Below are 15,466 nucleotides of genomic sequence, written 5' to 3' on the forward strand. Positions count from 1 at the left end.
GAAAGAGTCAGCAATGCTTTGGACATTCAAAATTCAATTGGGCATATTGACAAGTAGCTCTGGTTCAGGAGCAAGTGGACTATCTTTAGACTTTCAACAATTCATCATGTTATGTGTGTTACTCATGGCACTGTATTGCATGTTTCTGCTACTGTTATGGAACTCAACTGACATATGAGAGGGGTTTGGAATACTGCTTTTGTTAATTTTATCACCCAGTTAGTGCATGCTAGATGGCTCCAGTGCTGGCTCCTTGGCACTGTCAGTCCTGGGGATACTTGGTTTAGGGCTATGTGTCTGGGTACCCATGGATGGGCAATACTTTGGGGGCAGGGTGATACCTAAGACAGGGAATATTAGAGGGCTATTCCCCATGACAGGCAAGGTATTATAAAATAAAATGGGGGGGGGGGTGTTGTGGTCCAGCTGCCCTCACTCCCTGACTGACAGCAGAACTTCCTGTGGTCTGTAATTGACAAGGATGTTTGTGTTCTTTCTGGCTGATGGGTCTCCACAGAAGGAGTAGAGGTATAAAAGGTTGCTGGGTAAAATAAAGGTTGCTGTTCTTCCACCTGAAAAGAAGCCTCTGTGTCTCAATCCCGGCACCTCTTGCCAGTCTTGGCTATCCAGGCTGTGCTGGCTGCAGTAAGTGGTCTGTTCTCTACATTCATCTTATTTTAGGCAACTCTATGATGAAGTAATTGTAATTGTTTCATGTCTCACATCTCAGTGTCCATTTTAGATACCCAAACTTTTTCTCCAGTTATTTTCTGTTCTTTATAGCCTATCACTCTATAATTCCTAATTACAAGACTTCTTAGAATTGTAAAGTCTTTTTGAAGAAGTAGAAAACCTTTAACCTTCATCCATTTCTTGTGAACAATAAATGAAATTTTAAATATTGTGTGTATGATACTCTCTTCAAAATAGAACATAAATTAACCATATGACCTAAAGATTTTACTTTTTGGAACAGTAACTTTTTGAAACAGTAAAAACATATTGATACAAAGATAGTAGTATAAATGATTGTACTTCTATTTTCATAATTGCATAAGGAAATGCACATACACCCATCAATTTGTAAAAGGATGATCCAACATCATATATTCAAACCATATGCATTTAATTATTAAAACTCTGAGGTTGTTAGTATACTCAGGAGTTAGGAGGACTTGTTATTTTTATACAAACCCTGGTTCAATTCCCACATCAACATGGCAAATTTCAACCATCTATAACTCCATTCCCAGTGATTTTCAAACCTTATGACACTATGAACGTAAAACATTCATATACACAAAATAATATAATGGGATGTAAAGCAATAAATTAAGAATACTGTGTGTTTCTACATTGTTAAATAAAAAATGTGCTGATTGGAGAACCACATAGTAAGCACTGTACTAAGTTCACATATTAGGTCTTGATCTCATATTGTCTTGTTACCTCTATGGGAACCAGATACTTACATTTATGTGTGTTCCTCATGCACACAAGCACACATAAAGGCAAAACTCTCTCTCTCTCTCTCTCTCTCTCTCTCTCTCTATATATATATATATATATATGTATATGTATATATATATATATATTTCCATATCATATTCAACAAGATTCCCTAAGCTCTAAAGGGAGAGACCCAAGAAAGTATTTAACTATAGACACTCGTGGCAAAATGTCTTGCTGTAAGTCTTTGTATCTGCTTCAATTTTCTGCCAAAGGAAGCCTCTGTGATAACTACTGGATAAGACCTCAATCTAAGAGTATAACAGAATATCAATAGAAATAGTTTTAATTTTTTTTATCTTTTACCAGATGTGTTCATTTTTACTTAGGTCTCTGGACAGTCCTGTCCAGGATTCTTGGCACCCAGGAAGTTTCAGGGATAGGTTTTCTATTGTAGACTTGATCTCAAGTCAAATTAGACAGCGTTTGTTGTGCTGGTTGATCTTATATCACCTTGATACACAAACTAGAGTTATCTGAAATGATGTCGCCTCAGCTAAGAAAATGCCATTATAAGTTACCTTGATAAGACATTTTCTTAATTACTGATGGATGGTGAAGTGCTCAGACCATTCTGGGTTTTTTCCATTCTGGGCTGGTAATCCTTGATTTTATAAGAAAGCAGTCTGAGTAAAGGGGAAGGAAGGAAAAGCAAGTCAAATTCCATGGCCTCGATATCAGCTTCTGCCTCTAGGATTTTTCTGTTTGAGTTTGTCATGACTTCCCTCGGTGATGAACAATGCCGTGGAAGTGTAGTTCAAATAAACTTTTCCTTCTCTACCCTGCTTTTTGATCATGTTGTTTCATCATAACTATGGAAATTCTAAATAAGACAGTTGGTCACTCCCACGAGTTCTGTTTCACAACTAGCCCAGCACAACTTGCAGGCAGGACAGACTGTATGTCAAAGGTCTTTGTGACTAGGTTGGTGCTCATGTTTCCCTTTCAGTAGCATGCAAAGTACCTTCCCATACCAAAGGAAATAGGATGTAGTGGTGAAGACTCTGTCGGGACTGTCTTGACCTCTCCACATTCAAAGAACTGTATGGATGTTGTCATTTGCAATGGGACCTCACTGTCAGTCTGTGGAGAGCATTAACATGGATTGTTTGGAATCTTCATATGACCCATCAGCCAACAACTGAATGCAACCCAGTCCTGCAACTAGAAGAAATGTCTGGCTACAAGAGCTGGCCAATAGAGACTAGTATCCCCCATTATGAGATGTTCTCACTAGGGTGACCCTCATAGATCCAGGAAGATCCCTGTCATGCTGTACTGCAATTCTAGCCATCTCTTAATATACACTATAGAAGTACACAATAAAATAGCAAATGGCTGCTCTTCTTTACCTCCATCCTATCTTCCCTCACATCAGTTACCTCACATCAGTTACCCACCTTCAGTCCACCCCCCCCAAAATCTATTCTATTCTCCCAGGAAGATCCATGCATCCCCATAGACCTCCTATTTAACAAACCTTTCTGCATAGATAGATTGTTTCTTGGTTATCAATTACTTAATAGTTGATATTCATTTATAAGTGAATACAAGCTGCATTCATTTTTCTTCGGATTACTTTACACAGAACGATTTTTTTCTAATTACATCCAAATGTAAATTTCATGATATCAATTTTTTAATAACTAAGTAATAGTCCATTATACAAATGTACCACATTTTGTTTATCCATTCTTCTGTTGAGGAACATTTATGTTGTTTTCACTTTCTGGATATTACGAATAAAGTCACAGTAAAGATGATTGAACAAGTATCCTTGTGGTAAGATAGAGCATCCTTTGGGTATATGTTTTCTTTTGTTTGGTTTTTCGAGACAGGATTTCTTTGTGACTTTGGAGCCTGTCCTGGAACTACCTCTTGTAGACCAGGCTAGAATCAAACTCACTGAGATCTGCCTGACTCTGCCTCCAAAGTGCTGGGATTAAAGGCATGCACCACCACTGCCCAGCAAGGGAATCTCTTTTTTTTGGGTTAGAATAATTTTCTTCTGTAATTTTAGTAAAAATATTTTATGGGCCTTTAAGTGGTGAGTCTCCTTCTTCCTAATTCCTATGATTCTTAGGTTTGGACTTTTCAAAGTGTCCCAGATTTCTTGGATGCTTTGTGTTGAGGTTGTTTTCTTTTACTATTTTCTTTGACTTTTCAAAGTGTCCCAGATTTCTTGGATGCTTTGTGTTGAGGTTGTTTTCTTTTACTATTTTCTTTGACCATTGTATCCAGTTGAAATAGAAATAGAAATCTTATCTTCAATGCCTAAAATTCTTTCTTCCACCTTTTTTGTTTGGTTTTTAAGACAGGGTTTCCCTGTAGCTTTTTCAGAGCCTATCTTGGAATGTGCTCTGTAGACCAGGCTGACCTTAAACAGAGATTCGCTTGCCTCTGCCTCCCAAGTGTCGGGATTAAAAGTGTGTACCACCATTGCCTCCTCAATCTTTTATATTCTGCTGATGGAGCTTGTCATTGCAATTGCTTCTCATATTCCTAAATTTTTCATTACTGGAATTCTCTCAGTTATTTTTCTTTAAACTTTCAATTTCTATTTTCAGTTCTTGAACAGTATTTTTCATTTATTTTAACTGTTTGATTTTCCTTGGCTTTATTTAAGGAATTCATCCATTTCCCCCATTTGTTTGTTTGTTTGTGTTTTCCTGGATTTCACTGAGGGATTTATTTATTTCTCCTAATTGAATGTTTATGTTTTCCTGGATTTGTTTAAGGGATATTTTTTGTTCTTTTTAAAGGACATTTATTATCTACATATCTTTGGTTTTGTTTTCTTGTGCTTGAGCTATGTTGGAATGTTCAGGGCCTACTGTGGAAGGATAGCTAGATTATAATGGAGACATGTTGCCCTGACTGGTTCTGACTGTGTTCTTACTCCAGTGTCTAAGCATCTGTATTTGGGATGATTATAGGACTAGGTGATAGTTTCTGGGTTTTTCTTCATTGCATAGCTACTTTTTTCCCCTTGGTTTCTGTTTTCTGTCTAGGTGTCCAGAGATTGCTTGGTTGCATGCTACCTGTTTTCCTGGCCCATCCTCCTGGTGAGCTCATGGGGAATACTTGCTGGCTCTGGAGGCTGAGAAAAGGGAAGCCATTGGGAAATGTTCTGTTGTAGTTCTGGGATTGTCTCTGAGAATTGGATCTGGGGAACAAAGATAGCAGATAGGGTTTTCAGGCAGATTGCCTTGTCATCTGGCAGATGTGGCCTGCAATTGTAAAGGGGGTGTCTGCCCAAGTTTGGGGATGAAATACAGCAAAGAACAGGTTAGAAGAAATAAAGAGCTGATGGTCTTTCAGATCCACAGGATACATGGGCAAGAAGGAAGGGTGGATGTAGATGGTGTTCTGTTTTAGCACTATGGGAGACTCTAAGAATTGGGTCTGGGGGAATAAAGAATGTGGCAAAGTTCCACAGTCAGCCTAACTAGCCTTCTGGTATAGGAAGGCTGCTTGGTCATTCCAGCCACTCGCCAACTCAGATGAGAAATAACCACACAGAAACTGTATTAATTAAATCACTGCTTGGCCTATTAGCTCTAGCTTCTTATTAAATACTTCTTACATATTAATTTAACCCATTTCCATTACTGGGTAAAGTTCCACCCAGTATCTGTCTCTGGCAGAGCTACATGGCTTCTATCTTTGACTTAGCCTCCTTTCTCCCAGCATTCAGTTTAGTTTTCCCTGCCAACCTATATTCTCTTGCCCTATCACAAGCCAAGACAATTTCTATATTAATCAATGATTATTCACAACATACAGAGAGAAATCTCACATCACCGTCCCCTTTCTGTTTAAATAAAAGGGAAGGTTTTAACTTTAACATAGTAAAATTACATATAACAAAACAGTTATCAAGCAAGAATTACAGATATAATTTTTACATCTGTTTTATCTTTTATCATGACTAAGAAAAACTATATCTATTCTTCAACTCTATCAAGACTCTAGGAGGCTATAATATTACCTAAGTAAGCAGGAAGTGCATTGTAAAAAAAATTTCTAAAGCTCTAGAAATGACAGAGACATCTTGCTGCCTGGACAGTCATCCAAAATTCTTCTGTATAATTAGTGTTGCCAGGAGCAGATGTGCCTCATGTCATGAAAAATCCTAACTTCTGAAAACATTTTAAATGCCATATTCTGAAGGTCTTTAAAAGCTTGAAGAATACCTATCCTACTGAAGTATATCTCTATATATCTAGAAAACTTAACTAACATGACCACAAGCTTGACTATTATAGATGATTATCTATTAACTATCTATTGACATATATTTCTTAATTATACATTGCATTTAAATGAGCTACACAAACACAATACCTTAATCAAAAGCAGAAATATATATACATATGTGTATATATATATACAAATATATATATATATATATAATATAACAAAATTGATCTGAAATTTGTATCAACAAGCAAGATCCATACTGATGCAAATCTCTATAGTATATCCCCTTTTTGCAAACAAATATTTGCAGACAATATTTGAAAATGTGGACATAGTTCTCTTCAAAATACTTCCTGCTATTTATTGGGCGAAGTTTCTTTGGGGGTGTTTATGGCGCCCTTTCAGGGTGTCTTGGTCCATCAAACCACATTAGTCTAGAAGAATTCCACAGGTTCTCATCCTCTATGGAAACAAAAAAGAACATCTTTTGCAAAGCATCATATCCTTAGACCCAAATTCTGAAATCAAAATACCTTTAAAATATATATACTGGTTTAGCTTAGCAGCCCATACAATGAAATGTCTCTCTGTACTTAGCTCCTTCACAGTCAAAAAATTAAAAGAAAACATAATAATATATATAATGCAGACTCTGTGTATATTGCATCTTTATGTGACTTGTTTTTACTTTATTACGTTTTCTACAAGTTTAAAATTTGTTATATTATCTTACTCTATTAATCTATGCCTATCTGTACTCTCTTTAAAGACTTTGTTTTATTCTTTTGAACCATTTCAATTTTTTTATAAGTCTCTGTACTCTTTTTCTTCTCTCTCTCAAGCCTATGCACATTTATTCAACACTCTGATCCATTTAGAGGTCTTTTTTATCTGAATCTGTCTTTATTGTGTATTTGTAATTCTTTTGTATCCAGGAGTGCTTCTTAAAATGCTAAGCAGCAACTAAGGCTGCTTTGCATTTTGGCTCTGCCCAGTCCAACATGATGACAGAGGTCTGTTTAGCATAAGCCAGTGAGCCAGTCTCATAGTCCCATTTTCAGGCACACAGCAGTCTATATTGTCATTAAGCAAGTTGCAGAACTCTGTTCACAAAGCCCATTTAAATGCTCCATAGCTGGACCTCCTAAAAGAGCCAGAGCCATTCATGCTGGAGAATCAGGAAGCTGCTGTTTTGAAACCATTGGGGTTTTGTTGTTGTTGTTGTTGTATGGTTTTTGCTGCCACTGAATCAGGAAAATCTCTATTAAAGGAGCTACAGCTAAACTTTGTATTTTATGTGTCTAGAGTTTCCTTTAAGGCTTTCTCAGGTTTAATGTAGATATAGTCAACCATGTTGGAGCACCAATTTTTAGTAGGAAGGCTGCTTGGTCATTCCAGCCACTCGACAGCTCAGACACAAAATAACCACTCAGAAACTGTATTAATTAAATCATTGCATGGCCTATTAGCTCTAGCTTCTTATTGGCTACCTCTTACATATTAACTTAACCCATTTTCATTAATCTGTGCATCACCATGTGGCTGTGGCTTACCAGGTAAAGTTCTGTCCTGTGTTTGTCACCAGCGGGGCTACATGACTTCTCTCTTTGACTCGGCCTCATTTCTTCTCCCAGCATTCAGTTTAGTTTTCCCTGCCTACATCTATTCTTTTGACCTATCACAAGCCAAGACAATTTCTTTATTAACCAATGATATTCGTAGCATACAGAGGGGAATCCCACATCAGCCTTCTACTACTGTATATACATTTTTGAGACAAGATACTGGCTTCTCTATAGTGTGATTAAATTTTTATAAAGATGATTATATTGCCAACATTTCAGATTCTGAAGAGTGTATACTAATGATTGTTTCTTTTGTTTTTTTATTTTATTTTGCCATTTCAATTTTTAAAATGTTAAAAGAAAACAATCTTTTTTCAATATACATACCAATCCAAGTTCCCACTCCCTCCCCTCCTCTCATTCCCTTTACATACCCTCTGACCCCACCCCCATCCAATCCTCAGAGATGGTAAGGTACATTGCTTTGGGGAAGATTCAAGGCCCTCCCTACTATATATAGGCTGAACAAGATATCATCCAAAGATGATAAGTTCCCAAAAAGCCAGTATATGCAATAGGGATAACTCCTAGTGTCACTGCCAGTGACCCCCTCAGTCTGCCCCAGCCACGCAATTGTCAACCACATTCAGAGGGACTAGTATGATTCTATGCTTGTTCCTTCCCAGTCTGGCTAGAGTTGGTGAGCTCCCATTAGCTCAAGTAGACTGTTTCAGTGGGTGTACCCATCATGGTTTTGATGTCTTTGCTCCTATTCTCCTTCCTCCCACTCTTCAACTGGATGTTTGAAGCTTAGTCCAGTGCTCCAAAGCAGGTCTCTGCTTGTTTTCATCAGTTTCTGGATGAAGGTTCTATGGTGATATTTAAGATATTCATCAATCTGGTGACAAGGCAAGACAAGATCAGGTCCCCTCTCCTCTATTCCTTAGGGTCTTAGCTGGGGTCATCCTATGGATTCATGCAAATTTCTCTAGAGCCAGGTTTCTGCTAACCCTATAATGGCTCCCTCAATCAAGATATCTCTTTCCTTGTTTTCATCTTTGTCTTTCCTCCTTCTCAACTATCCAAGTCTCTCAAGTTCTTCTCACCCCTCCCTTTTCTCCACCTCCTTTTCCCCTTCCACCCTCCCTTCTCCTCCCACCCCATGCTCCCAGTTTTGTCAAGCGATCTTGTCTGTTTCCACTTTCCAGATAGATATCTATATATTTTTCTTAAGGTCCATCTTATTACTTAGCTTCTCCAGGATCATGATCTATAGGCTCAGTATCTTTTGTGTATAGCTAGTATCTACTTATGAGTGAGTACATACCATATTCATCTTTTTGGGTCTGGGTTACTTCACTCAGGATTGTGTTTTCTAATTTCATCCATTTGCATGCAAAGTTCAAGATGTCATTGTTTTTTATGACTGTGTAGTAATCTAATATGTAAATGTGCCATATTTTCTTTATCCATTCTTTGGTTGAGGGACATTTAGGTTGTTTCCAGTTTTTGACTACTACAAATAATGCTGCTATGAACAAAATTGAGCCAATGCCTTTGTAGTATGATTGAGCATCTTTTGGGTATATGCCTAAGACTGTTTTTGCTGGGTCAAGAGGTAGGTTGATTCCCAATTTTTTGAGAAATCATACTGACTTCCAAAATGATTGCACAAGTTTGCATTCCCACAAGCAATGGATGAGTGTTTCCCTTACTCCATATCCTCTCCAGCATCAGCTGTCATCAGTATGTTTGATCTGAGCCATTCTGACAGGTGTAAGATGGTATCTTAGAGTTGCTTTGGTTTGTATTTCCCTGATGGCAAAAGATGTTAAACATTTCCTAAAGTATCATTTGGCCATTTGAGAGTCTTCTGTTTAAAATTCTTTGTTTATTTCTGTACCTCATTTTTAATTGGATTATTTAGAATTTTAATGTCTATTTTCTTGAAATATATATTGGAGATCAGTTCTCTGTCTGATGTGGGGTTGCTGAAGATCTTTTCTGATTTGGTAGGCTCCCTTTTTGTCTTATTAACTGTGTCCTTTGCTTTACAGAATCTTCTCAGTTTCAGGATATCCCATTTATTTTTTGTTGCTCTCAGTATCTGTGATACTGGGGTTATATTTAGGAAGTGGTCTCTTGTGCCTATACATTGAAGACTACTTTCCACTTTCTCTTCTATCAGGGGCAGTGTGGTCAGATTTATATTGAGGTCTTTAATCCATTTGAACTTGAGTTTTGTGCATAGGGAGAGATCTGAATCTATTTTCACTCTTCTATGTGTTGACATCCACTTATGCCAGCACCATTTATTGAAGATACTTTCTTTTTTCCATTGTATAATTTTAGCCTCTTAATCAAAATCAGGTGTTTATAGGTGTGTGGATTAATGTCCGGATCTCTGATTCTATTTCATTGGTCATCAGCTCTGTTTTTATGCCAGTGCCAAGCTGTTTTCTTTACTATAGCTCTGTAATAGAGCTTGATATCAGGGATGGTACTACATCCAGAAGTTCCTTTAATGTACAGGATTGTTTGGCTATTCTTGGTTTTTTGTTTTTTCATAGGAAGTTGATTATTGTTCTTTCAAGGTCTGTGACGAACTGTGTTGGGATTTTTTTCCTTTTTTAAAATTTATTTAAAATTGAGGTTTTTTTTTAAAGATTTATTTATTTATTATGTATACAACATTCTGCCTCAATGTATGCCCGCACGCCAGAGGAGGGCGCCAGATCTCAGTACAGATGGTTTTGAGCCACCATGTGGTTGCTGGGAATTGAACTCAGGACCTCTGGAAGAGCAGCCAGTGCTCTTAACCTCTGAGCCATCTGGAGACGGGGGGAACAGAACTAAAGGGAGATCACCAACTCCAGTTGGAATGGGACTGATGGATCATGCGACCAAACCCGTCTCTCTGAATGTGGCCAACAGCGGGGGGCTGACTGAAAAGCAAAGGACATTGGCGCTGGACTCTGATTCTTCTGCATGGACGGGCTCTGTGGGAGCCTTCTCAGCTTGGTCGATCACCTTCCTGGACCTGGGGGGAGTTGGGAGGACCTTGGACTTAGCATAGAGTGGGGAACCCTGATGGCTCCTTGGCCTTGAGAGGGAGGGAGGGGAGGTATGGGTGGAGGGAAGGGGAGGGAAGGGGGAGAAGGAGGGGCGGGAAGGGGGAGGAGGAGCGGAGGGAGGGGGAGGAGGAGGAGGAGGGAAGGAGATGGAAATTTTTAAATATATAAAAAAAATAAACCATGAGAAAGAAAAAAAAATTATTTAAAATTTCCACCTCCTCCCATCATCCCATTTCCCTCCCACTTTCACCTCCCCCTTGCCCTCGCTCTCCAGTCCTAAGAGAAGTTAGGGTGCCCTGCCTTGTGGGAAGTCCAAGGCCCTCCCTCCATCCTAGGAAGGTGTGCATCCAAACAGACTAGGCTCCCAAAAAGCCAGTACATGCAGTAGTATCAAAATCCAGTGTCATTACCATTGGCTTCTCAGTCGGCCCTCATTGTCAGCCACATGCAGAGAGTCTGGTTTGATCACAAGCTCATTCAGACCCAGTAAAGCTGGCCTTGGTGAGCTCCCATTAGATCAGTCCCACCATCTCTGTGGGAGGACACATCCCTCACAGTCCTGACTTCCTTGCTCATGTTCTCCCTCCTTCTGTCTTCATCTGTGCTTTGAGAGCTCAGTCCAGTGCTACAATGTGGGTCTCTGTCTCTATCTCCATCCCTCACCAAATGAAGGTTCTATGGTGATATGCAAGATATTCATCAGTGTGTCTATGGGAGAAGGCCAGTTCAGGCACCCTCTCCTCTGCTGCCCATGGACCTGGTTGGGGAAATCCCCTTGGACACCTGGGAACCCCCCTAGAGCCAAGACTCTAGCCAAACCTAAAATGGCTCCCTTAGTTAAGATATCTTCTTCCCTGCTCCCATATACAGTCTTCATCCATCTCAACCATCCCATTACCCCCAAGCTCTCCCCAATCCTCCCCTTCTGTCTTCTCTCTCCCCATCTCCACATCTACCCTTCCCCCCAACCCACCCCATGCACCTGCTCCCAACGTTTGCCCAGTGATCTTGTCTACTTCCAACATCCAGGAGGATAACTATATGTATTTCTTTGGGTTCACCTTCTTATTTACCTTCTCTAGGATCACAAATTATAGGCTCAACATCCATTGTTTATGGCTAGAATACAATTATGAGTGAGTACACACCATATTCCTCTTTTGGGGTCTGGGTTATCTCACTCAGTAAAGTGTTTTCTATTTCCACACATTTCCATGCAAAATTCAAGATGTCATTGTTTTTTACTGCTGAGTAGAACTCTAAAGTGTATTTGTGCCACACCTTCTTTATCCATTCTTCTATTGAGGGGCACCTAGGTTGTTTCCAGGTTCTGGCTATTACTAATAGTGCTGCTATGAACATAGTTGAACAAATGCTTAAGTCCATTTGATTCATTATATCTGTTACTTTTCTTATTTCTCTGTTAAGTTTCTGTCTGGTTGACCTGTCCATTGGTGAGAGCAGAGTGTTGATATCTCCTACTATTAGAGTGTGGGGTTTGATGTATGCTTTGAGTTCTAGTAATGTTGCTTTTACATATGTGGGTACTTTTATATTAGAGGTGTAGATATTCAGGATTGAGACTTTCTCCTGATGAATTGTTCCTGTTATGAGAATAAAGTGTCCTTCTCCATCTCTTCTGATTGATTTTAGTTTGAAATCAATTTTGATAGATATTAGTATAGCCACACCTGCTCTTTTCTTAGGTTCATTTGATTGTAAAACCTTTTCCCAACCCTTTACTCTGAGGTAGTGTCTGTCTTTGAGGTTTAGGTGTGTTCCTTGTAAACAGCAGAATGTTGGATCCTGTTTTCATATCCATTCTCTTAACCTGTGCCTTTTTATAGGTGAATTGAGTCCATTGATATTAAGTGATATTAATGACCAGTGGTTGCTAACTCCAGTTATTTTTTCTGGTTGTAGTGTTTGTGTGTTTCCCTTCTTTGAGTTGTGCTGGTGGAGAGTTGTGTTATTATGGGTGTTGTTGGCTTCCTTGGTTTGTGGTTTTCCTTCTAGTATTTTCTGAAAGGCTGGGTTTGTGGCTATGTATTGTTTAAATCTGTTTTTGTCCTGGAATATCTTGTTTTCTCCATCGATGGTGAATGCAAGCTTTGCTGGGTATAGTAGTCTCGGCTTGCATCCATGGTCTCTTTGTGTCTACAGCACATCTATCCAAGACCTTCTGCCTTTCATGGTTTCCATTGAGAAGTCAGGTGTAATTCTGATAGGATTCTCTTTATATGTTACTTGACCTTTTTCCCTTGCAGCTCTTCATATTTGTTCTTTATTCTGTATGTTTTGTGTTTTGATTATTATATGGCAAGGGGATGCTTTTTTGATCCAGTCTATTTTGTATTCTGTATCCTTCTTGTACCTTCATAGAAATATCCTTCTTTTGGTTGGGAAAGTTTTCTTCTATAATTTTGTTGAATATGTTTTCTGGGCCTTTGAGCTGTAATTCTTCTCCTTCTTCTACCCCTATTATTCTTAGGTTTGGTCTTTTCATGGTGTCCCAGATTTCCTGGAGGTTTTGTGTTAAAAATTTGTTGGATTTGTTATTTTCTTTAATCTATGAGTTTATTTCCTCTATAGTATCTTCGGTGTCTGAGATTCTTTCTTCTATCTCTTGTATTCTGTTATTTGTGTTTTTTTTCTTTAGTTCCTGATCGATTCCCCCAGATTTTCCATATCCAGCCTTTTCTTGGTTTGTGTTTTCTTCATTACCTCCATTTCATTTTTCAAGACTTGAACTGTTTCCATTACCTGTTTGATTGCTTTATCATGGTTTTCTTGTGTATTTTTGAGAGTTTTATTCATTTATTCTACCTTTTTGTTTGTCTTCTCCATTTCTTTACAGCAATTTTTCATATTTTGTTTAAGTTCTTCTATTATTTTCATAATGTTATGTTTAAAGTCGATTTTTTTTCTACTTCTTCTGGAATAGGGTGTTCAAGTCTTCTTGTTGCTTGATCCCTGGAATCTGGTGTTGTCATGTTGCCTTTCAGGTTGTTTGAGGAATTCTTGCATTGGCGCCTGCCCATCTCTTCCTTCAAATGCAGCCAGGAGAGTCTTGGCATCTTGGTCCAATCTATGCTGTGACTGATTCTGGGTGGATCTCATCAGTGCAGGAACAGGAACTGTTCTCCTCTGGGTGGATAGCCTCAGTGCAGGAGTAGGCACTGTTCCTGGACCAAGGACCTGTCTGAAAGGTTGTCCTCAGCACAGGGAGAGGACTCTTGGACTCTTGGTTGCGGGGAGGGGAGTGTCGTGTGGAACCAAGAAGCCCCTGCAGCAGGAGCTGGAGGTGCCCTGCACTCCCCTCTGGCTGGGTGGGTGCACATCCACCCCTCTCGGTGAGTAACCTCAGTACAGGAGAAGGAACTGTTCCTGGGCCAAGGACCTCTTAGACAATTGGGCAAGCTTGAGGGGGCAGGGATGTGTGGAACAAAGAAGCCCCTGCAGCAGGAGCTGAAGGGACCCAGAGCTCCTTTCCTGGACATTCTGCCCCGCCCCAGGATGGCACCTACTCACCGGTCTGAAAGGTTGTCCTCAGCACAGGGACAGGACTCTTGGAGGTCCAAGGACCCACAGACAAAATGGTTGTGTTGGAATTTTGATGAGAATTGTATTGAATCTATAGATTGCTTTTGGTAGGGTTTATATTTTTATTATCTTGATTCTACCTATTTAAGAGCCTGGGATATCTTTTTATTTTCTGGTATCTTCTTCAGTTTCTTTCTTCAAAGATTTAAAGTTTTTGTCAAATAGGTCTTTCACTTCTTTGGTTAGTGTTACCCAAAGATATTTTATGTTATTTGTGGCTATTGAGAAAGGTTATATTTATCTGATTTCCCTCTCAGCTTCATTATCATGTGTATATAGGGGGGCTATTGATTTTTTTGAGTTGATCTTGTATCCTGCCACATCACTGAAGGTATTTATCGGGTGTAGGAGTTGTCTGGTAGAGTTTTGGGGGTCACTCATATGTACTATGATATCATTTGCAAATAACAACACAGAAAATATATTCAACAAAATCATAGAAGAAAACTTTCCAATTTAAAGAAGGATGTGCCTATGAAGGGACAAGAAGCTTGCAGAACAACAAACATACTGGACCAAAAAAGTCCCCTCACCATATAATAATCAAACCAGTAAACATATAGAATAAAAAAGGTATATTCAGATCTACAAAGGATAAAGGCAAACAACATATAATGGCATACCTAGTAGAATTACACCTGACTTCTCAATGGAAACAATGAAATCCAGAAGGTCTGGGTCAAGTGTTATGCAGACATTAGGAGACCACAGATGCCAGCCCAGATTTCTATGCCCAGCAAAATTTTCAATTACCATAGACAGAGAAAACAAGATATTCCATGACATAACCAGATTTAAACAAATACCTAACCACAAATCCAGATAGTACTAGAAGGAAAACTCCAACCCAAAGAAGTCAGCTATACCCACAAAAAGACCAACAATACATGATCTCACAGCAGCAAACACCAAAGGGGGGAAAAGCACACATGATAACATCACCTATGACAAAAACTAAAATGACAAGGACTAGTAGTCACTGGTCATTTGTATTCATTAGTATAATGGACACAACTTATGTATAAAAAGACACATGCTAACAGATTGAATATGAAAAAAGAATCCATCCTTTTGCTGCATAAATGAAACACACCTCAAAACCTCAAAGACAGACATCACCTCAGAGTAAAGGTTGGGAAAAATCTTCTAATCAAATGATCCTATGAAACAAGCTAGGGTAGCTATACTAATATATAACAAGATAGACTTCAAATTAAGATTAATCAGAAGAGATGAAGGACATTTTATATTGGTTACAAAAAAATCCCCTCAAGAGAAATTCGCAATATGGAACATCTCTGCCTCAAATACAAGGGTAGCCTCATATGTAAAAAGAAAATTACTAAAGCTTAAATAACACCTTAAGCTCCTCACACTAATAGTGGGGAATTTTAACACCCCACAATCAGTACTGGACAGGTCTTCCAGAAAGAAACTTATCAGAGAAATAAGGGAACTAACAGATGTTATGACTCAAATTAACTTAATAGACATCTATAGAATATTCCTTCC

Source organism: Arvicola amphibius, chromosome 4 (assembly GCF_903992535.2).
Source record: "Arvicola amphibius chromosome 4, mArvAmp1.2, whole genome shotgun sequence".
Taxonomy (NCBI): domain Eukaryota; kingdom Metazoa; phylum Chordata; class Mammalia; order Rodentia; family Cricetidae; genus Arvicola; species Arvicola amphibius.